The sequence below is a fragment of the Podarcis muralis genome, chromosome 2, assembly GCF_964188315.1.
Source record: "Podarcis muralis chromosome 2, rPodMur119.hap1.1, whole genome shotgun sequence".
In the NCBI taxonomy this organism is placed as follows: Eukaryota; Metazoa; Chordata; class Lepidosauria; order Squamata; family Lacertidae; genus Podarcis; species Podarcis muralis.
In genome coordinates, this window is record NC_135656.1 from 75,980,471 (window position 1) to 76,005,433 (window position 24,963).

Below are 24,963 nucleotides of genomic sequence, written 5' to 3' on the forward strand. Positions count from 1 at the left end.
AACTTTGAAATTTTTAATAAGCTCTGATGTTGGACTCAGTGGGCCACGAATTTGGACATTACATTGTTTTGAACGTCATTTAATTTTGTGGGGGGAGAAGGTTTATTTTCCCAAGGCATTTAAATTTAAAAGGGCTTTTAAAAGCTGGACAGATTTTGCGGACAATTCTTGAGCGTGGTTTTACATCAGGTGTAAAAATCTGTGTGATCAAAAATAGCTTGGTTCACTGAGTTCTGCATACTGCAGTGAGTCCTGCAAAGTCATGGATCTCTAAAAATAGATGATGAGTTCAGGGGGTCTGTGTAAAGCTACCAGACTGCCCTAGATGATGAAAGTGTAATACTCTGTTTCAAGCTGTGACCAATGCAAGCCGCTACATTTGTACATACCAGCTGAGGTCTATCTACTTCACCTTTGCCATTTCAAAGCAAAAGACAGATATAAGGCTTGTGTGCTACTGCTGAAGATGGAGGCTTCTTGGCTTCAAAGCTACAGTCATGTCAGAGCAAAATCAGTTGATTAAATGTTGATTTTAATCATTTTTCAACACATGCTACAGGACAAAAGGCTTTACTCATTTATGTATACTAAGAATGTCTTCTACAAATGATGGTAGGTCACAACTAAAATAATATTAAAAACCAACGTCATAACATACCAATATAACACAATTTGATAAAAGTGCTTAAATCTACAGCAAAAACTGTGCATAAAAAGGCCCGGGCAAATGAAGAAGTTGTACCTGGTGCCAAAGAATCACAATACATGAAGCATTATATATACTATATACTTCATTAATTGTGGACACCCCTGATCTGTACTAAGACTGCACTGTGAATAATGTGGTGTACCCTCAAAGCTTCTGTTTGCCCTGGAAAGGAAACAAGTATTTTCCCTCCTGAGGCACATAGCAGCTTGGGGGGTGGGGGGTGGGGAACCAGTTCTAGTTTAGAAAACAACAAAGGGTTGAAGAGTTAAACCACACTCCCCAGGCTGCAATCCTGCTTTAGACTGGAGGTCCTGTTGCTGCTATAATCAACAAAACAAAACAAAACAAAAACATGGCCATGCACATAGCACATCATCTAGTTTTGTGCTGAAATCCTACTGTTTTATGCAAGTAACCCTTGGGAGAATGATCCAGAACTGGGATGACGCTACAGAGTAGGCCTTGTCTCTGTGTACCTAGCCTTGGGAGGTCAGGAACCCAAGGAAGGGCTTTTGAAGATGGTGTTCCACTGTGTATCTATGGATTTGTGGCGGAAAATGGAAGACGGCACATCCAACGTGCTGAATAGTCATTTTGATTTTTAATTCTATTTTATTGCTTCTTTTATTTCATATTTTCCATTTTATTGCCATTTGGGTTTTATTGTCGGGAGCCAGCATCTATGGGGACATGGAAAAGTGGGACTGGCATGTCTAGCTCTGCTTTTAGCCCTTAGGCATTCAGGCAAATGTCTGACTAAAGCTTGTGCCTGGTAGAGTACAGGAGGCCCGCATCCCCACACACCAGCCAGGGAACCTGCAGCAACCTTCTGCACCACCTGAAGCTTCTGAATGAATGTCAAGGGCAGCCCCCTTAATTTTACAAGTCAGGTTGCATTAATCAATCCTGGAATTCACAGAAGTGTGGATCAGTGTAATGTGGTCCAGCATGTCTAAGAGAGGAAAACAGTGATGGGGCTGCATATTCACCCTGGGAACCTACGGTACCTTGTGCCTTCTACTGAGTTAGATCATTGGCCTATTCAGCTCAATGTTGTCTAATCAACACTGATCAGCAATAGCTGACCAGGGTTATAGGCGGGAGTCTTTCCCAGCCCTACCTGGAGAGGCTGGGGAAGGATGGAGAATCTGTGGCTCTCCAAATACTGTTGGACTTCAACTCCCATCAGCCCAGCTACCAATGGTCAGGTATGATGGAAACTGTAGCTCAACAACATCTAGGTTAGTCACCCCTGCCCTACTACACATGTTGCTGACTTAATGCAATATATCTACTAGCCAGATGGGTGGGCTATAAATATTTAAAATTTGTTGTTGTTGTTGTTGTTGTTGTTGTTGTTGTTGTTGTTGTTGTTGTTGTTGTTGTTGTTGTTGTGTTTCCTTTTTCTAAAGGGACAAGGAAATCAGAATTTTATCAACTGCAGCTCCTTTCTGAGAAAGCAGCTTTCTGCATAATTCATCCTTATTTTCCTCATATTTTAAGTAAACTTCCTCTACCTAGATCAGTTGAGTAAACCCAACCCATAAAATAAAAAGGAAACAATGAACTGTAGCATAGGTAGGTTAAAATGTGTAACTTTTGGAGGTAAACTGTTACTAAGGAATATACAGCTTTTAAACTTTGTGTGAGGATTTTGGTAGACCACAATATTATGCAAAAACGGCAGGATCAAAAATAAAACATTGTTCCAAGCAAGAGTTTACACAATTAGCTGAAAGAATAAAAACAACCGTCATAATCTCATTAGATGAATACCAGCAGATTGACATCTGATTGTTTTGGAGTTTTTAAAAAACCTTTGCAGCAAGCCTGGGAAATATTAAGGTGACGTGTAATAGGCAGCAGCCTTGCAGAGCTGATAGCAGATCGTGCTACAGATTAAAACCATAGACAGCTGCATTTCCGACACTTGCCAAGGCCAGCCTTACCATGAGGCAAATTTTAGGAGCAGTTTGTGGTAATCTTTGCAATAGGTGGTAAATTTGCTGCTGTGGATTATCCTGTTGCACAAGACTGTGATCCTGATAACGGACAGTAACAATGATTGTTCCCCCACCCAGGGCAAGTGTGAAGAAAGATCGCATCTGGTTAAGCAATGTGTTGAGGAGCTACATTTTAACTCTTGCTACTGTTGTGGGGCGGGAAAGCGGGGGTAAAATCCTGTCAATTTGTGTCAAGAGATTCCGGTCATATATTTTTGTGCTTTTATATTGCATATTGTGCATTACTATTATAAACCATCCTGTGATCTTCGGATGAAGAGTGGTATAGAAATTTAATTAATTAATTAATTATTATTATTATTATTATTATTATTATTATTATTATTATTATATAATAATAATAATAATTAATAATAATACTTGGAGAGCAGAGGATAACAGGCAGTGATAGCAAGGACTCAGGAGGCTCCAGATAATGACGGGGGGGGGGGGCTCTGTCAGGGGCGGAAGAAGGGGCGGGGGGGGGCGGTTCGCACCGGGTGTCTTCACTGAGGGCCGACATTCGGCGTGCCCCCCCCCATATTGAGCTGTTGGGGGAAGGGGCGGAGCTGCACTGCCTTGCCAGCGACCTTTCCCCCTTCGTTTTGACAACTCGGGGGAGGCTTGGGAGTCGTAGGCATGCAGCACGCTGTTGCCCCCCAATCCTGGGCTGCTTCGGGGGGGGGGAGCCTCCCGCGAGCTGTCAAAAGGAAGAGGGAAGGGAGGAAGGCTGCTGGCAAAGTGGCACGTTTCCCTCCCCCCCCACCCACCCAGGAAGCAGTCTGCCATGGGCAGCTTGCTCTGCCCCCATGGGCATCTCGCCCCGCCCCCTGGGATGCTTGCTCTGCCCCCATGGCCCTGCATGTGCGCCACTCCAGGTGCCGGAACAACTAGCTCTGCCCCTGGCCTCTGTACAGGGGTGTGGGTCTGGGCAGCTGCTCAGCAATGCCTATCCTAGGGGTCAGCAACCTTTTTCAGCCGTGGACCGGTCTACCGTCCCTCAGACCATGTGGTGGGCTGGACTATATTTTGAAAAAATAATAATGAACGAATTCCTATGCCCCACAAATAACCCAGAGATGCATTTCAAATAAAAGGACACATTCTACTCATGTAAAGACATGCTGATTCCCAGACCATCCACAGGCCGGATTGAGAAGGCAATTGGGCCACATCCAGCCTGCGGGCCTTAGGTTGCCTACCCCTGGCCTATCCTAATGGTCACCCCGGGACCACTCTCAACAGGAATTCATCATGTCACCATGCAATCATGGTAAAAGAGGCAGGAAACATTAAATAAAAACAAACCAAAGGGGAACCAAAACTGAAGTCCCTATTTATATGTTAACCCAATGTAGCTTGTGCAACAGGGAAGGGGTATGCTTAGGATCATTGGATTTAGATAACTGTGCTGAAAACGCCACACATTGTTTATGAAATTCATATTCCGCCCTTCCTCCAAAAGGAGCCTAGGGCAGCAAACATGAAAGTGATCTGACAACACAATACAAATACAATTAAAAACCAAATGAAACAAAAGTATACAGTGGTACCTCAGGTTAAATACTTAATTCGTTCTAGAGGTCCGTACTTAACCTGAAACTGTTCTTAACCTGAAGCACCACGTTAGCTAATGGGGCCTCCCACTGCTGACGTGCCGCCGGAGCACGATTTCTGTTCTCATCCTGAAGCAATGTTCTTAACCTGAAGCACTATTTCTGGGTTAGTGGAGTCTGTAACCTGAAGCATATGTAACCTGAAGCGTATGTAACCTGAAGTACCACTGTATTTTAAAAATTTAAAGATACTTAAACACACATGCCTCAAAAGTTGCAAAACCTAATTTCCTAATCATTTAAATTATTGACTTAGCTATTTCCCAAATCCCAACGACTGCTGTTCTTAGCTTTTAAGAAACAGTAGGGAGAGTGACAGGCATGAACAGGCATAGGTGAAGCTCCTGCCCACACAAGGCTTCCCACAGGGCCGGCCCAGCACGTTTTGCTGCTGAGAGAAAATGGAAGGTGCCACCTCCTTCCCTGCCACCTCTGCCACTGCCCCCAATAAAAAGGTGGAGGGAAGGAGGCTGGCTAGGGGTGGGGAATCAATGACATGGAGAAAGAAGAGGAGGAGGAGGCAGGCGGTGAGGAGGGGGGAGTCAGCAGCAGCATGGAGAATGCATTGGTGGCATTTGTGTCAGGGGTGGGGGCGCAAGCAGCATACCACTTGTGGGCCTAGATCTGCTGCTTCTCCCAATGGTCCTATGCCTGCCACACTGAGGCAACTGCTTCACTTTGCCTCATGGGTGGGCTGGCCCTGCTTCCTGAGCACATATCTGAAATTCGAAGTGTTGTAGCATATAGCATACTTTTCTTTTTTTAAGTGAGAACTCAGGCAATCACGATAGTGTACAGGGCTTGCAGCAGAAATGTAAGGTCACTTCTGTTTAGGACGGAACAGGTAAGTCAATGTCACTTTGAGATTTATTTAATCATCCAGTGGGTGTCCAAACAACTACTTCACAGTTCATTAAAAAAAACTACAAAAAGGGGGCACAGGGGTCTTATAGAGTGCTATTACTATCATTATATTTAAAAAACCCCAAAAGTAGACTTTCACTGATACCTGTCTACTCCAGTGTAATTCCATAATATGTGCCATTTCAAGCACTGTAGCGCTCTTGCATTTTGCTGCCATTTATGGTCTACATTTGAGTGTGTTTTATTAGAAAACTGCTACCTCACAATGCTGCAACCTATTATGATAGTAAAGGGATGTGGGTGGATGTTTAACTCCTGCAGTTCCAGGAGAGGAACAAGCAGCAATTGGTGTCCCAATGGATTGAACTCTTCACTAGGTAATCCTTGGTGGCTGCCTGAGACAGCAAAAACAGGAATTTCACGACTAAGTTGCTAATGCTCAGCTGTGTGCTATACGGCTACTTCTTTTATAAATATGGGACACATCTACCAAGTTTGCTCAGTTCATTTTGTGCTCTCCCCTTCCTCCATTGCATGGAACTTGTGTGGAACTGCATGGAATTTGCCTGAATCAAACCATGCACATTGCAAAAGGGAGTTCTGGAAAAGCAGGGGGAACTGTGGCCATCACCCACATACATAAGGCAAAGTACTTTGCATATCTCTTAGGTGCACACTTCTTAATGTTGGGAAAGTGGCAGCCTGCCAATCAGAATATGCTGCCCACACTGCAAGGGATGTATAAAAAGGCTCAAGTTACACTGATACGTGGCAATCTCTCACGTGCTATTGTGCTCAGGTTATCCTACGTGCAATAGGTCATGTAAACTAAAGTTTCCGAATCAATGGCTCCACTGTTACGTTCCCTGCTGCTTGTCAAACATTCTTGCTTGCCATGCAGGAAACCACACCAATGCCAGGAGAGCTCAGGGAATGCTTAGATGGTTGTGCGCAGGAGAGAGAAGTGTGCTAATCTTTAGCAACACTTAGGACATTTTAAGTTTCCACCTTCCTGTCCTAACTCCAAGCTCCCAGAACTAGCAAACACCTCCTCTTGCACATTTTGGCAGGCGGTGACCGCTATTGCTCTTCTTTTTTCCACTTCCAACTCCAGTTTACCAACTCTAGTTGCCCTGGTGACCAAAATGTTTCCCATCAAGAGAGTGAAAAAAATCAAGTAACCATAAATTTTATTTGAAAATTATTATTTTTCCTGCAACCAACAAGTAGTATTTGAAAGCACACTAAAAACAACAAGAGGTTTCTCAAAATCTGACACCTCTTCTCTGTGCAAGCAAGCTGCTACAACTTGGAAGGGTGGGAACTGGCTTGTAGGAACTGGATGTCTGTGATCTATTTATTCCTCTCTGCAGCACGTCCAAGTGTTCCCTAGTACATGCTTCCTTGCTGATCATATGAGCAAACTGCTACAGAAGTTGAGCTGAGAGATCTTGTTTCTCCCTCTAGTGTTCAAAGCTGGATCTTGGAGTGCCAGGTAATTTTCGTCCCTCCATTTTATCAACAGTGTTCATGGTGGGGAAAAATGGCTGAATGAGAATACAGTGGTACCTCAGGTTAAGAACTTAATTCGTTCTGGAGGTTCGTTCTTAATCTGAAACTGTTCTTAACCTGAAGCACCACTTTAGCTAATGGGGCCTCCCGCTGCCGCCGGAGCACGATTTCTGTTCTCATCCTGAAGCAAAGTTCTTAACCCGAGGTACTATTTCTGGGTTAGCGGAGTCTGTAACCTGAAGAGTCTGTAACCTGAAGCATATGTAACCCGAGGTACCACTGTATTTCAATTTGGAAATACAATTTTGAATTGTATTGCTTCTTCTCCAGTAGAGGATATTGGCTGTGGGATATGGTGTGCACTTTCGTAAAGGTGGCTGTTCCTTTATTCTCTGCAGGCTCTCAAATCCCTCCCACCACCTTTGTTCCTCACTCTTGCCTACTGCCTTGTTGAGTCAGACATAATGCTGGCTTACTTGTATTCCTTTCCTCACACTGTACCACCAACATGCAAACCACACTTTGGGTGTCTCCTGTTGTAATGTTTAGCTTCTAAGAGGCAGGCAGTCAAGCTGGTCTACATACCTATTTGCCACTTTTTTATTTTTAACGGTGGAGTGGGCACTTGTGCTACTTCCCTTCTATTATGACAGCCCAGTGATTTAATGATGTCTCTTACTTAAAGATCTGCCCATTATTCAGCACAGAACAGCAGAAAAATGAGTTTACCTAATTTTGGAACTGCCTGTTTCACAGAATGAGCACTGTCAGGCTTGCAGATCCCCTTCCCTCCTTCCACAAGACTGGCTTGGTCTTCCCCTCTCCCATTGCATCTTCCCACCTCCCACAGAGAAAGAGGTGGGGAAAAACCACAAGAAGTCACATCTCATTTCCTTTTATTATAAAAAGTGTACTTCATTTACAGTCATAATCATAGAATTTTGCATATCAATTGGCCTGGCCCCATTTGACAAAAACGCAAAAGGGCAGCAGGGAAGAGTTTTGTTTTGTTTTTAAAAAATGCCCCAATACAGAGCGCCTTTCTCTTTTAACTCCCTTCTCCATCCATCCCCCAAATTAACTGGGACTTGAAGGCATATGGGATGTAGCTGCATTCTTCCTGATTATGCCATCATAAAAAAAATACACAAATGTTAGAGAACACAATGCGTCTTACATAAATGCCCTTATCTCTTTTGACCACATAAATTTTGTTCTTTGAATCTGAGCAGCTTCTCTGAGCATATTCCATAAAAATGACAAATTCAGCCAGAGCGCTTCCTTCCCCTTCCCCACCCCCTGTCAAAATCTAAATTTTCCCTCCTCAGGGTCAGACAGACATATTTTGGCACCTGAGGTGAACCACAAAATGGTGCCCCCCCCCACTTCCAGGGGAAAAGTGAGGGAACAGTAGGGGAATAAAGATCTACATCAGGATCTGCTGCCCCTGTGGATGCTTCTGCTTGAGGGAATCGCCTCACCTTGCCTCCTGAGGGGGGGGGGGCTAGCCCTGCCTCTCCCAATGATAATCTTTAATAATAATGGTGTGTCCAGAGGGTCTGGTTAAAACCATTGACCAGAGTTGTTGCAGTTTCCTTGGGCAGGAAATGAAAATGAGGATGTAATAGGATCTATGACAGACCGGACTGTCACCACGCAGGGGACAGAGATGGCTATTTGCCCACATACATCAGGGGCAAGTATGAGACACAAATTCAACAAATCCTACTATCTTCACAGGTTGCCACCCTAGCAAGTGTTTATCCACACACCTTTGTGGTAAGTTGTGACTTGACCATTGGTCCATTTTTTGGGGGGGACAGTCAAGGAAGAGATTGGGGAGTTTTCAATACACTGAAGCATACATTCATACCACCACAACCCACCCCAGCTACCCAGGCGGTGTGGCTCCCGAGATCCACTCGGACGAACGGCGGCGAAAAAGATAACGTAACGAGATGACATTCAGCCCAGCCACAGAAAGAAAAGAAAAGCCCAGTCAGGTTAGGCGATGCTGCTATAAAACTCGTGAAAGTCCCTTTCCATGAAGATCTCGCTCTCGATGACATCGTCCTCGGAGGGGAAGTACTGCAAGCTCTCCTCTTGCAGCGCGCCCTCCAGGGATCCTCCGAAGAAGCGCAGCCCGGGCGCCTGCGGCGGGAGGCCGCCGTCGTCGGGGGGCGGCAGCAGCGCCGCCGCTGTCGTCGGGGCCCAGGCGGGCGAGGGCGACCCGTCGGCGCTGGGGCAGTCCATGAGCGCCCCGCGCGCGTTCTCCAGCACGCCCAGGTACGAGTCCATGTCGAGCGGGTCCATCTCGCAGTCCGAGCCGCCGCTCTCGGTGCCCACCGAGTCCGAGCGGAGGTGCATGAGCTGGTACTTCTCGCGCATCAGGAACTGGTTGGTGTTGCGCGGCGCCCGCATGCCCGGCGCCCGCTTGCCCATCATGTTGACCGGGCGCAGAGACAGCAGCACCCGCGGCCGCGTGGGCCGGTAGCAGCGGGGCCAGACCTTGGCTTGCTGCTGCTGCTGGTGGTAATAGTGCTGGCGTCCGTTCGCCCTCGAGGAACTGGGGTTCCTGCCCCGCCTCCGGTGGTGCCAGCTGGGCCTGCCGCGGCCGAAGACCCTCCGCGGCTGCCCCCTCTCCTTCAGCGGGTGCAAGCGGGAGAACGCCCCTTCCGGCACCTCTTCGCCTCTACCGGCCTGGGGGGGATCCCAGCAGCGGACCCCCTTGCCGCACATCAGCAGCTCTTGCCTTCTCAGCATAGCAAAGGACACTCCTCTCGCATACTCCCGGGGCAGCTGCCAAGCAACCCCCCCAAAAGCAGCAGCCCTCCTCGCCTCCTCCTTTCCCCCCTCTCGCTGCTTCCTTCTCGGGTCGGTTTCTCCAGGCGCCCTTCAAAGCTCCAGATCCCCCACACTGGGCTCTCCTCGCCTAGCTTCTACCTTTTCACAATCCGCTCCGTTTTTTTCTTGACCAGAGCCTTTTTGCAGCGCATAGCCCGGCCGAGAGGCTGCAGGCTGAGGGGCAGCTTGACCACCTCGAAGGCTGGCTGCTGCTGCTGCTGCTCAGAGTTGCTAGGTGGGTCCGGGGGTGTTTTGCTCAAGTCCAAGATCCCACTTTCTCTACAGGAACTGGATTTTGGTGCCTGAGACGGTGGGGAAAGGAGAGGGGGGGGGTGAGGAGGAGTGAAGCGCCACTGGGCTGTGCCTACAAGTTCCGCTCAGCTCAAAGCGCTCAAAAAATAAAGCACATACCAAACTCTCCCTACTCGTTTCAGCCTCTGTGTGTTTGAACGCTTCGCCTCGCCCACTTATATATATGCTTTGGAACGATCCAATGGCGGCCACTGTAGGGGGGGTGAGCCGTTTCCCACAATTATCTACACAAATATTCCCACAAATATTTCCAGAGCCTTAACTGGAGGGACACAAATAAAACGCAAAAATTAGACAATCTGAGGGGAGGAGGGAAGATGCTGCTGTGAGGTTCCTTTCCCCATTTTTTTTTTTTTATGTCTGTGTGAGGGTGTATATCTATATCTATGTTGGTTTGGTCCAAATCGCAAGGCAAGTCATTTTCTCCTGAGCTCCTATGCACAAACCGTACTTACGCTTGCGTTTTCTTCTGAGAGCCGCGTCTTCGAGGTCTCTTCCGTAAAGTGCTTAGCTGTCCGTAGAAGCGCGAGCGAGTGGGGTAGGCGCGTAAAATGGCTCAAAGTGGGTCGCTGAGCCCGGCAGACGCGAAAGGAGTGTGGCGGCCCGAGAAAGTTCACGTCCGCATCTCGGTAGCGGAGAGAGAGAGCCGTCAGAATGCACAGTCTGCGGTTCCACTCCTAGGACGGAAGGCTGCAAAGCGCATTTTCAGTGACATTCAAGGCTCGCATAATATACATATCTATATCTACAGTACTCAATTCCTTCTTAACTCTATTTCCCTGCTCAGTTTAACTCCTTCTTGCTTCTTAGCTTCATATCAATGGAACTCTCCACCACCCACCCAACCCCCATGTCAGCTGGCAGACGATTCCGCCATCCTGTCTCCTTGCCAGGGCAGAGAAAATGGTGGACTGTGTTCCTTGAAGGTGGACATATTTGTTTGGACGTTTCCACTTGCACCCCGATTTGGAAGCAAACCCCTTTTAGTTCAGCGGAGCTCACAAGGAAACATGTTTAGGGATTGAGAGGAGACCGATCTGCTCTCTTTCCAGAAACATGAAGCAGCCCCGGCGGGGAAGCCGCTTCCACAGGTGCTTCCCTCCCTCACCAATGAAACATTTTCTCATAAACTGTCAGACTAAGACTGCAAACCTATGCGCACTTGCTAGAAGTGAGAGTAAACCTCACTGAACACAAGAGATATTTCTTCTGCGTAAACAAGACGCTGAGATTGGACGGCACGGGGTACATTTTCGGGGGCAGTTCAGTTTAAGAAAAGTGAGCAGTGCGGCTCATCTATCATCGCTAAGGTCAGGTTAAGAATGCGCGTTGTTGTTATTATTCTATATAGTACAGTACTGTGTAGTAAATTCCTTGCAATGGCGGCGGGTGGCAAAGAAGCCGTGGAAGATGGTGTACTAGGAGGAAGAGGATGGGTCAAACGTTTCCCTATTTACGAGAGTGCAGCAGCGCCAGCACGAATCGAAGGGGACGCGCGCGCAGCCAGCTCTTCTGGCCTTGTTTATAATCGTCACGTGGAGCAGCTCTTGCACACACCCACCCCGAGAAGATGAGTAAACAAACAGAACTGTCTCACTAAGAGACTTCAAAAATAGGAGTTTATGCTTTGTTGTGTTCCTTTACTTATTTTCTCCCAGTTCAGCTTGGGTTTTTCAATGTGGATTTATTTTATTTTTTTGCAGATATTTCAGTGGGATGGGAGGGTCTTGATGATGATAATTTAGATTCACTACTTTTTGCTGGGTGCACTAATGCACACCTTGTTTCTTAATGGTAAACGACCACTTTAAAATCTTGGGCTTTGCACTTAGGGAAAGCAGGAGAACCATAATACTGTAGCTGCAGGGGATATGTGAGGATCTGGCTCACTATACTAATTATTCAGCCCCCCCTTTTTTTTAAAGAAGGAAAACTATCCCATTACAATTTGATATATGGCAAAATGTGAAGTTTATATGCTACCCACTGGCTCTCAGCCAAACTCTAGTTGTCTTAAATGTGCCTTAGCGCCCCTTCCAGATGTTTTTTGTGTAGCTCTATAGCTGCTGGGGGACGTGGGTGGCGCTGTGGGTAAAACCTCAGTGCCTAGGACTTGCCGATTGTATGGTCGGCGGTTCGAATCCCCGTGGTGGGGTGCGCTCCCGTCGTTCGGTCCCAGCGCCTGCCAACCTAGCAGTTCGAAAGCACCCCTGGGTGCAAGTAGATAAATAGGGACCGCTTACCAGCGGAAAGGTAAACGGCGTTCCGTGTGCTGCGCTGGCTCGCCAGATGCAGCTTGTCACGCTGGCCATGTGACCCGGAAGTGTCTGCGGACAGCGCTGGCTCCCGGCCTATAGAGTGAGATGAGCGCACAACCCTAGAGTCTGGCAAGACTGGCCCGAACAGGCAGGGGTACCTTTACCTTTTATAGCTGCTGGGGTTTTTTCCAGACTTATCCCCGTACTTCCACATGTCATTATCATTCCATCACTATTCTGGAACACTGCATTCACCAAACCACTTTTAATTCAATTGCAAAAAGATCTGGCATTTGTAAAATATCCAAAATAGTCCTGAAATGTTTGCATTGTGTGGAAGTTTTGTGCAATTGCCCACATTTTGCATGGCTGATTGGTGCGTGTAGTTTGAGCAGCTCTGTTTTGCCCCTTCCCCTCCATCAGACTTTTTGCACAGGAAGTTATATGTAGCTCAGACCAAAACAGTGAACTGGAGAAGTTATTGCTGTCTGATCTCCTAATCTCCGTCATGCTGGAATAGCAAGGATTAAACCCCACACCCCATCCACACTCATAACTCATTTACTGATTGGAGGGGCAAATACGTTTACTTATAATTATCACGATTTGTAAGAGGTGGAATTATTACTTGTGTTGGTAGGTCAATACTGGATTAGTGGAGGAGCAGGGATTCCCCCAAATCTGTGGGTGCCAGATTTTTCCTTCTAGATTCTTGGGTGCTGGGGTTTAATCAGAGCTTTGACAATTAAGGTGAGCTGACAGGCTGAGCTTGTTTTGCTGCAAGATAGAGAGGCAGAGGGAGATGATGGCCCTGCCATTACCCCATCGCAAAAGCCATCTAGAAGACAAAAGACCCTACAAGGGCAACATGAATGTGATGTCACACAGGGGGGAAATTGTCTTTTTACGCAGAGGTTTGGAGCAAGGTGTTCTGGGAACAAGGAGGAGGAATGTAGGCAAAACTCCATGTGGCGCTGGCTAGAGGAGGCTGCACTGTGAGACTGGAGGCCATGATTGGCTGCTGCTACTTTGGCCCCAAGCTTGCTGAAGCTGTGAGAGGAGCAATGAGGGACACCCTTTGAACATCATGTTCTGCACCCCCTCCATTGAAGGCTTCAAATGTAAATATGTATGAATAAACCATATTTCTAAGACTCTGCAAAATCCGCTTGGGTGAGCGCCTGGAACCCCCTGGCAACCAGCTACTGCTCAGCAGAGATTGGCTGTGGTGTGCAGCTATGGGTTGGATTCCAGTAACTGGCCTGCACAATGACTTCCGTTAGTGTAATGGGACTTGCCCCCTCTCTTCCTGCCATGCCCCTACACTCACACCCCCAATATAGTCTCAGGGGGTGTGCTTGGGAGAACCCTCAGAATATGCAGGGGAATGAGAGGGGAGAGAGTTGGTCAGGCAAGCAGAAATTCTTGTGCTTTTGTCAAATTCCTCCCTACATTTCCACAGGAGGCTACATGAATGGATTTTGTATCACATTCCAGAGTCTTGCTAGTCCTCATATTGATGACAATAAAAGCATTTGTTTGTCTGTGTAGTACACTGCTCAGTTGGCTGAGCAATGGCAGGGGTGTTTGTAATGATGTACCTGTATGATATACGGATATGGTTAATGTGATAAAATCCTATTCTTTGGCACTGGCTGGATTAGACGACCTCCTGATCCTCTCTTTTTCTCTTCCATGTGAATATTTCAAATAAAGTCACAGGGATAACTTATATCACCACAGGGAGTCCAAAATACATTCACCAGCTAAATAATTCTGAGAGGCCTAGGTTAAGACCAGCCATAGGTAAACTCCGGCCCGCCAGATGTTTGGGACTACAATTCCCATCATCCCTAGCTAACAGGACCAGTGGTCAGGGATGATGGGAATTGTAGTCCCAAACATGGAGGGCCAGAGTTTGCCTATGCCTGGTTAAGACGGTACCCTTGAAATATTTTTTCATGTGAGGAAGAAGTGTTTTGCCTGAGGCAAAACAGAAGGCAGTGTCAGGTAACTCAAGACACCTTGACTCACCCCACTGGTTCACATTGCCACCTCATCCTGTTTCTTCACCTGGCGAAGAACTACAAAAATGAACTATAATACAAAGCATGACTTATTACTAATCAGCCACCATTGACTAAAAAAAAGAAAGAACAATTTTCAGAGGAAAGGATCATCTGCTGAGAAGAGCCTGTCATTTGTCTAATCCAGGCATCCCCAACCTGCAGCCCTCCATATGTTTTTGCCTACAACTCCCATGATCCCTAGCTAACAGGACCAGTGGTCAGGGATGATGGGAATTGTAGTCCAAAACATCTGGAGGGCTGAAGGTTGGGGATGCCTGGTCTAATCTGTGGAGTGGCAGTAGAAAATGAGAATCAGAATTGTGTGGTGGTTTAGCATCTATTCAGATCTCTGATGAAAAGTATGTGTATTTATTTAGAATCAAAATGTGTCTGATGTACCAATTGCAATTAAATTAACCAAATGCTGTTGCTTATGGAACCAAAACAACCACAGCCACATACATAGAACCATCAGCAGCTAGCTGATTGTAACCACCTAGTTTGCAGAAGTGCACAACATCTTTGGAAGAAACCCTCAGGAGGGGATTGAAATGGATCGTGGCTATTGATGTGTACACCACTTCCCAAATCAGTGGTGGGAGTGCGCTGGATGTAGAGTACATGGGAGTGTGTACTCAGCCTTGGTGCAATCTGAATGTGGGTTCTTGAATGGGAATCAAAACCAGTCTCACCTTTTAATTTGCAATATTAACAATGGAGCACATCGCAGGGCCGCCATAAGAACCTTTACCCTCGAATCTACAATCAGGGTATAACAGTGAATTATACTGCAAGGCTGTTTGTAGACTACTCTCTGCAATGTGTAGATAAAAGGACCTCTGCCTTTCAAGCCTTTTTCCAACAGTCCACACATTCACTTAGCAGTCATGTTTATAAATCAAGTGTGGAAAAGCCAAGTGATGCACATAGCTGTGTGCACCTAGATTTAGCCTGGGAAAGGCACTCTGCATACTCATATCCCTGCTTTGTTGTTTTGTAACCTCTGAGACAGACACCTGGCATTCAGCATTCCAGTGCTAAGCTTTGATGTCAGACCTGTAACTGCCATCTAAGCTATGAATAAACCATGTGTGTATTTTGTCACATGGAAAGTAGTGGGATGAGAAAAGGTGATGTCATTGCTTACCTTGTGAACGTATATTTGGATAGACTTTGTAACAGCTGCAGATCAAGAGGTTTGCACTGAAACCTCATAGTTATTCCCTAAGCTCAGGATAGCCAGTGTGGCACCCTCCAGATGTCGCTGGTCTACAACTCTTGTCATTCCTGACCATTACCCATGCTGGCTGGGGCTGATGCATGTTGGAGTCCACCTGTCCTAAGAAGTGTCTATGTTAACAATTCTGGGAAGCTTTTGGGTCTTCAGACACCCTCCCAACCCACTCATTTTATCCTAAATATGCCAAGGGTACAATGCACTCTCATAAACTTCAAGCCTGCTATTTCCCCCCTGCTCACTCTTTTCTTTTCTTTCTTTTTAAGAAATCTGCCTGGACAAAGAAAATTGTGAGATATTATTTGTGGAGACAAAGGACTAAGACTTCAGTATAAGGATAACCCTTTTATTCAGCGCGTTTGCAAAGGCGGACTCCTCGTACCCGTGGATACGAAGAGCCCCGATCAAGTTTCAGTACAATAGTTTTATCCCTTACTGCCGCCCCTCTTTTGGAGGCTTGGCTTACAATCTACCTATCAAAGTTAAACATATTTCTAATACATTGTCCAATCTACTCCATCCATGTTACTCAAAGCCAAATATGGGCATCACCTTTGGCTTGTCTCAGTTTGCGCATGTAACTGTGTTATCTCGCGTACATGTCTGGCTCTCAAGGCTGAGTTTGAGGCACATAATATCTGTATTGTTCTTTTGTTTCCCAATCTCACAGTTTCCCCCTCTCACAATCCCCCCTTTCTTCTTTATACCTTGCCTCAAACTCACGTAATAGCTCCCAATATTCCCTTCCTTCTTCTGATTCATTTCTGACAAAACATTCTAACCCCACAAGGCTATTTGAAACTTGCCAAATTTCATTACCTGGGTGGTGGTATGTATAATTCTTTTCATTTTTCCAAACCTCAGTATAGTTTACTTCGTGAGCAACCCAGGGCCATTGGTCTCCCATATTCGTCCCTCCACACACAAAACAATTCTTCACAGTTAGCTCTTTGGCGATAGTTTCAGCTAAACTCAAAAACATGTTATGAGCTTTCGGGGGAAGGAGTAAACTATTTAAGTGTTGTATTTCCTCCTCAAAGCTCTCAAATACTGAAATTGGCTGTTTACTGACCTTAGTGGTATGTATTTTAATAATTAAATATCCATAAGGATCTCTTCCGCCCCCGTCTATTCCCAATCCAATATAAACGTATTTGGGGGTAGTAGAGGGCAGCTCCCAAGCCCATAAACAGATGGGGTTGCATTTTCCTGTGCTGCAGTCAGTGGACGCTCCCTCCCTTGTTATGTTTATTCCTTCTGGACCTTTATATGTGGGGTTGGAGCTCACTCCTTCCGTGTACCAATAGTTCACGACTCCTCCTCCTGCCCCTATGTTGCCTCCCCTTATTCGCTGAAATAGATATTTACTTTTTGTTAGATACGATTGTTCCCAACCATGGGATCCACAGGTCACTCCTTCTTGGTTGTTTGGTCCCTGTCCTTTGGCTATAGCCGTGCAAGCATCAAAACATACGTGGATTGCTGCATTCCCTCTGGTCACATTGTGAGCTATATACCCCTGCCTCTGCTGAGCTAACGCGAACGCGGCCGATCTTTGTTGCCTCCCTACTGCTCCCCCTTTATATCCATATACATAAATGGTGGAGGTGGTGGGTCCTATGGCCAAAGGTTCATAACATTCTGTTTTATTTTCCCCAGTTTTACATCTATAATATTGGGTCTGATTGTGGACACAGGGGTCTAGTATCTCCTTGCACTCTGGAGCTACATTATAATACATTAAGGTCCTTGTAATTTTGTTCCCTGTTTTTGTGACGTGAATACATTCTGTACATTGTAGCGTTTCCGCGGAGCCCCGGACTACACCAGCTGTTAAGAGGCTTAACAGAAGTCCCCTCAGCCAACTCGTTTTCATATTACTTGTCTTCCAACTCTCTGAGGGCCTGAACCACCGTGGGGGTCTGAACTAAACTACAATATATAGTTGCCCCTCCCGGTGCAATCGTACAATATTGGAGTATTATGTCCTTTATGCACACGAGATTGCACTCTTCCGTGCAGTGGACGCAGCAGACACACCCTTCACAATGGGCACAGCAACAGCATTCGAAAAGACACTTGCAAGTGCAGAATAAACACATTGGAGCTCTAATTATTGTCTTACAGTCCTTCCCTGGTTCCCTGATTTTGTGATTTTTATTTTTAGTGGATCGTCTAGGCTCGGTATGGCCGTCCAACGTTCAGGCGGGGCCCTCTTCACGCGGTGGTAGTGGGTCCATCCATACTCATGAGTCCGTACTGCTGATTCAGTGATAAGCAGGACCCGAAATGGACCATCCCAACCCGGGCTGAGCTTTTCCGCCTTCCACGTCTTAATCAGGACCAGGTCGCCAGGCTGAAAACTGTGTTGCTGCTCCAGTAGCGGAGGGCGTTGGGCAAGGACACCGCGTCTATGAAGAGACAACAAAGACTGGGAGAGTGACTGCAAATACTTTCTAATGAACAAGTCTTTAAACTCCACCATCGGTTGACCTAGTTGCGCCAAATACGGTCTCCCCATCATCAACTCAAATGGGGATACCCCTAAGTCCTTTCTGGGGGCTATACGCATCCTCAGTAAAGCCAAAGGAAGGTTTTTTGTCCATGGTAACCCATTTTCCAAGTATAATTTAGTTAAATGTTTTTTTATTTCTGCATTTGCCCTTTCCACCTTCCCGCTACTCTCCGGATGCCACGGCGTGTGAAGGTCCCATTTGATTCCTAGGGCTGCCATTACTTCCTGTAGAACTTTTTGTGTGAAATGGGTGCCACGGTCTGAGTCTATGGCTTCGATTATACCAAACCGGGGGACTATATGTTCTAGAATGGTCTTGACTACTACCTGTGCTGTTGCTTTTCGACTGGGGAAGGCCTCCACCCACCCCGTAAGATGATCTTTGAATACCAGAAGATGTTTATAACCTCCCTTCTCTGGTAGTTCTGTGAAATCCACTTGTATTCTTTGGTATGGCCATACTGCTAGAGGTCTTCCCCCTTTTTCTGTTTTCTTTGCTTTAGCCTTATTTACCTTGTGACAGATTATGCATTTCCAGGCTATGGAGTGGGCCATGGGCCACATATCTTTACTCCAATACAATGATTTCACCATGTTAACCATAGCCTCTGTCCCGAAATGTCCACTCTCATGTATCTTCTCTAGAATCCCCATCATTACAGTCTTTGGCAGTACTATTTGTCCCTCTGGGGTCCTCCATCCCTTATCCTTCTTTTCCCATCCTTCTCTTGTTATATATTCTATCTCTTGAGAGGTGAAAGTTAAATTCTCTGTGTCAGCCGTAGTCAGAATGGGCACCCTCAAGGTACATTGCTGTATCGTTGCTTCATTTGGCACGCCCTTAGCGGCTTCTTTTGCCCTCAAATCAGCCCACCTATTTCCAGCTTCCTCAGGGGTGGTACCCCTGGTGTGAGCGGGAATATGTACCACTGCAACCTTTTCTGGTCCAGTAAGGGCATCCAACAGCCTTTCCAACAAGACCATGTGTTCTATCTGTTTCCCATCTGCCTTAATGAACCCTCGGTCTCGCCAGGTCCTTCCGAAAGTATGCACCACTCCCCATGCATAACGGGAATCGGTCCATATGGTTACCTCCAGACCCCTAGCTAACTCGAGGGCCCGGGTCAAGGCCATGATTTCACTTTTCTGGGCCGACCAATTCACCGGCAAGGCCCCACTTTCGATCACCTCCCCATCCTCCTTGACTACAGCATATCCTGACTTCCTTTTTCCTTCCTCAACATAACTAGACCCATCTATGTACCATCTCTCTCCCATTGTTAAAGGGGTTTCAAATAAATCTTCTCGGACCTTTGACATTAATTGTATAGTACCCAAACAATCGTGTTCATCCGGTTCCCATTCTTTTCTTTCTCCTATCAGGAATTCTGCCGGATTTAGATTCCGATCAGTTCCCAGCGTGATATCAGGGCTTGTTCTTAGCACTGTTTCATAGTGCGTTAAGCGGCCATCCGTCATCCAGGTGGAGGCTGCCCCAGTCAGCACCGTGGATATTTGATGTGGACTATGAACAATTAGGGCTCCTCCAAAAGTTAGCTTTCTGCTTTCAACTACCAGTTCAGCCGCTGCTGCCACCACCTGGATACACGTGGGCCATGCGCGCACTACTGGCTCCAGGGTTTTGCTGAGATAGGCTACTGGCTGATACCGCCCCCCTCTCTTTTGAGCTAAAACTCCGACAGCAGTCTGGGAGCTGATAGTTACATATAAGTGAAACGGCTGTTGGAGGTTCGGTAATGCTAAGACCGGGGCCCCCATTAATGTTTTCTTTACTTCTTCCCATCTTTGTTCATCATCTGACTCCCATGTTATTTCACCGTCTCCAACCAGTTTTTGGTTTAGAAACCGGACCAACTTGGCAAATTGGTCTATCCACAGTCTACAATATCCCAGGAGTCCCAGCATTCTCCTTACATCTGTTTTGTTCTTAGGGGGTTGTAATTCTAAGATTCCCTTGACTCTTTCTGGATCCAATTTCCTTGTTCCCCCTTCTAGCAAATGTCCCAAATATTTCACCTTCCGCTGTACAAACTGTAGTTTGCCCTTAGACACCTTCACCCCTAACTTACCCAACCAATTCAGCAATTTTATAGAGTCTTGCCTAACCTCTTTCTCCTTATCCCCCATCATCAGCAGGTCGTCCACATATTGCAACAAGCTATTGGGGCCTGTGGTGGTAAACCCCGCTAACTTCTCCCCTAGCGCCTGCCCGAAAAGAAGTGGACTCTCTGTATACCCTTGGGGCAAAACTGTCCACCTGTATTGTTGTTTTCTGCCCGTGTTTACATCTTCCCACTCAAAAGCAAATAGATCTCGGCTTTCAATGTCCAGGGGGCAAGTCCAGAATGCATCCTTTAAATCTATAACAGTGTACCATCGGGTAGTGGGCGGAATGCGACTAAGGAGAGTATATGGGTCCGGTACTACCGGGAAACGGGGGACCACTATCCGATTTATGTTTCTTAGGTCCTCAACCATTCTATATGTCCCGTCTCTCTTTTGCACCGCTAAGATAGGAGAGTTAAAAGGTGACATGGTGGGTTCTAATAGTCCCTGCCTTATTAATTCATTTACCACCGGCTGTAGTCCTATTCTTCCTTTTCTGGTCATTGGGTATTGGGGGGTCCATGACTGGGTGATCCCTGGCTTTACTGTGACCTTAATGGGGGCTATGTCCAGTTTCCCTACCATCTTCCCATCTGCCCACACCGTCGGGTCTATTTGTTCTTCATCCTCTATCTGCAGAGGGTACATGGGAGTTCCTAAGTCCAAATCCAATAACTGAAATCCCAATTCTACCATCAAATCTCTCCCTAACAAATTTATTCCTGACTCAGGAATAAATAATAGTGATCCCTTAGCCATCCGGTCTCCTCTTCTTATAGTGGTTTCTTCTAATTGCACCACTTCCTTTGGCCTCCCGCTTACCCCTACTACTTTCAAACTTGACATTGTTTTATGTACCCCTGGAACGGGCACGCATATGGAGGACCGGGTTGCTCCTGAATCTATCAAGAAAACCACTGATTTCTGAGAGGGCCCCACACGCAAGTTCACCAGTGGCTCATTCCGGACCCCATGGAGTGAGCCGGAGGTTCCCTATTCATTGTATTGGCTGAACAACTCTGTTGTGCCAGTTCCTTCCTCTCTTTCTGTCTGCCTTGGCCTCTGACTTCCCTGTCTCTGCTCATTTCTTTCCAGTATCTGATCTCGTGGGGTCCGACATTCTCGGGCAAAGTGACCAGGTTTGTTACATCGATAACAAACGACACTGGAACCTGGTGTGTAACCCCCTCTCCCTCGCCCTCTTCCCCGATATGGTGCTCCCCCACGCCCCCTCGTGGCCTCGGTTTCCTGTTGCTTCTGAATTTCCCAAGTTTTCTGTAAAGTAGCCGCCATCATCTGGCATTTCTGCTTACTTTTTACTGCCTCCCTGTTAACATAAACCTGCTGCGCTGTTTTTACTAAGTCTATGATGGCGGCATCTTGCCAGTCCATTTTCTGCAATTTCTTCTGAATATCAGGCCATGCCTTGGTTACGAATTGCATTCTCAGCAGATTATCAAACGCCAGCGAGTCTGGTGCCACCCCTGAATATTTAGTCAAATGGTCCCTAATTCTTTGTATGAAGTCGCCCGGCGATTCCTCCTTCATTTGACTGACTTCAAAAGCTTTGGTGAGATTAGTGCTTTGAGGTACAGCCCGTTTGATTCCTTCCAAGATCATCTCCTTTAAATCCATCAAGTGAGTACGATGATCTACATTATTTATGTCCCAATTCGGGTCCCCTATAGGAAATTTGGTTTCCGGTGGTACCGGTAGAGCCGGGCCCTGCCCCCCCAGGTTTACTGCCACCCGTTGTGCCTCCTTAACTTCCCAATATTGCATTGCTGCCCTCCTAATCATTGCTTTTTCCTCTGGGGTAAACAGATGTCCCAAGATATACATCAACTCAGTGTATGTATATATGTGCGGTCCCATCCACATTTGAAGGAGGTTTGCGACCTCTTGACTGTTCTCATGTAATTTGGGCAGCGTCTGTTTTAACTCTCTCAGTTCTGATGGTTTGATGGGACTGACCACATATACCATTACCGGCTGGCCTGCTTGAGTTATTCCTCCAGGGGTCTCTCTGAGGGGAAAAGTGTGGACTGGAAAGTCGCCCAGAACCCCCGCCTGAGAGAATCCCCAACTCTTCTCCTTTCTATACCTTCGGAATGGATCAGACTCCGGAGAACCGCGGGGCGCTCTCCCTGGGAGCGGGAAATTCTGCACATCTCTCACCAGTTGTTGCAGTTCCCTATGTAACGGCTGGTAGGGTGGCGGCGAACAAACCGCCTGCCCCCCTTCCCCGGTGACCTCCCCATCCCGTTGATCAGGAGGAGGAGCCTTCTCCCTTTCTGACCGGTCGTTAACCGGGGGACTTGCAACCGCAGAAAGTGCCGGCGGGGTTGGTGGCTGTTGCACGGCCGCGGGAGGGGCAGAGGGGACAGGGCGCGTTTCTTCATCTGATTCTTCCTCTTTTTTCCTCAGGGGAAATTGACTAACGGGAGGGGGATCAGGTCCGTAAAATCGGGCATGAAACCATACCTCTAAGTATGGTTTCTCTTTTTCCTTTTTATTTAGCATTAAATAATTTCTTAACTGGGTCATCCAATATCTATCTGTCTCCCCCTCGGGATCCCAAGTATATCCGCCCTCCGGTCCTATTGGATACGTCGGCCAAATGTTTCTACAAAAATTGATCATGGTTACCTTCACCAAACTTCTGGTGAACTTCCTTAAATAATCTTCATCCCACTGGATCAGCACCTGGCCCAACGGACTAGTAGGGTCGATTGGGCTTTTCACACTCCCTTCCCTCTGTCTCTTGCTCTGACTCTTGCCCATATCCACAATGTCTCTAATCCGTCCACACACACACACACTCACGCGGAATCGCCTGGCCGCTTCCCTCGCGGGAAAGACGGAACCGCAAGCTAATCCTCCCGTCAGGGCAGAACCCTGATCCACACTCACGCATCCGTATGGAACCTCTCTTCCGCTCAAGAGACGACTCTCTCACCCCGGCCCCGTACCGCGGTCCACAAGTTTCTCTCGTCTACTCACCCAATACAGTCCAGCGTCACTTCTCGCAACTAGTGAACAGGCGGGCGTCCCCGCTGGGTGCTCACGGTCCCAGACCGCCAAAGAACTGAAATTTTCCCTACTTCCTTATATTGAGTCCTGTCTTTAGCCCTCGTGAGCTGTCGCGGGCAGATCTAGGTCCAGACTACTCCGAATAACGGAGCGGCGCCGGCCCGGAATCCGAGTTCCCCCCGCGCAACCCGTCGAGGGCCCCACGTTTGGGCGCCAAGATTTGTGAGATATTATTTGTGGAGACAAAGGACTAAGACTTCAGTATAAGGATAACCCTTTTATTCAGCGCGTTTGCAAAGGCGGACTCCTCGTACCCGTGGATACGAAGAGCCCCGATCAAGTTTCAGTACAATAGTTTTATCCCTTACTGCCGCCCCTCTTTTGGAGGCTTGGCTTACAATCTACCTATCAAAGTTAAACATATTTCTAATACATTGTCCAATCTACTCCATCCATGTTACTCAAAGCCAAATATGGGCATCACCTTTGGCTTGTCTCAGTTTGCGCATGTAACTGTGTTATCTCGCGTACATGTCTGGCTCTCAAGGCTGAGTTTGAGGCACATAATATCTGTATTGTTCTTTTGTTTCCCAATCTCACAGTTTCCCCCTCTCACAAAATTAAATTAAAATCCACATTTAAATAGCATTCCTGGGGGGAAAGCTGGGCGTAATTTGGGGCAGGGTTCGATCAGGAAAACTGCTCCTTAATCTGCAAAAATGTGAATAAAAAGGTGCATCTGAGCATGTTCAGAGAACCATTCCTTCACCCTTGAGTAACCACACCCTGTGCCTAGTCATGGCTGGCTTACCACATTTTAAAGTGAGTGAAACAGTGAACATTACCAACTACCGAGTTGGGAGCAAGGGCAATACAGTCTTGAGTCTAAGCCTCCTTAGCTGCCCCACTGTATATAGTCTGAATTAAGGAGGTCTTCCAGGACTAATTACGTGACATATATTCAGACTTTGGTGTCCCCCTTTCAACAAATTAATCACTGGGAGTGTTATTTTTCCATGAGACTTTCCAGTAGACTGCAAAGTTATAAGGCTTAACATTAATATTGCTCACAGTACTTGAGGCTTTAATGGACGATGCAGAATCATCAGGCTCAGCTGATTTGGAGAAATTATCCTAGAGTACCTTACTATAGGAATTTAGGGAAACACTGTATTCATAACTGTCTGCCTTAGGGCTGGCTCATATGTCACAGAAAGGCCCATATGATTCAGCCTGACTGCCTGAAGCAATGCATGTGTACTAAGCACTCTCCATCTATGCAGCTGTGACTTCCTAGTGCTGATTCTTGCAGCAGAACATTTTTCAGCCACCATACAGGTAAGATCATGTTGCATCAGGAAACAGCTATGCTCATCTGCTAAGATTCTCCATGTAACAGTGGTGTTTGGCAACCACTGTTGTCCGTGATGTTTGACAACTTTCTTTGCTGCTGTTGTGATAATCATATTGGCCCACATTGCCCTTTCCCTCCACTGGGAGTCCCTTGGGACTGTATACCTTCAGGAGAGTGGTGGGTGCTGCTTGTAGTCTGAAACACAGAATAACTCTGACTTAAACATACCTGTTTGACATTTATGGTTTGCACAGAATGTGAATCATAGTTTGGTGTCACCTACAGATTTGATGAGCATCTCCTCAAGTCATCCAAGACATTTATTAAAAATGTTGAACGACAACAGGCCCAGGACAGAGCCCTGTGTCACCTCACTTGTCAACTTTTTTTACAGGATGATGAGGAACCATTAGTGAGCACTCTTTGGGTTCTATTAGTTAACCAGCTGCAAATCCATCTAACAGCAGTGCTTTTTTTTCTGGCGGTGATAAAAGTTACGCAGTACCGGTG

General features: G+C 46.7%; 1 protein-coding gene across 2 annotated transcripts in view; it reads left to right on the forward strand.

Annotated features, from left to right (window-relative positions):
• The first annotated feature begins 8,859 nt into the window (after positions 1-8,859).
• The window catches only part of IARS1 (isoleucyl-tRNA synthetase 1), a 102,903-nt gene continuing 86,799 nt past the window's right edge, over positions 8,860-24,963 (forward strand). The window contains exon 1 of one of the 2 annotated variants that reach the window (XM_028718859.2): positions 8,860-8,990. The gene's annotated coding sequence lies outside the window, so the exon portion shown is untranslated. Of the gene's footprint in view, positions 8,991-11,151; positions 11,171-24,963 lie in introns of those variants that run through there. The other variant, XM_077924813.1, reaches the window with a different exon arrangement.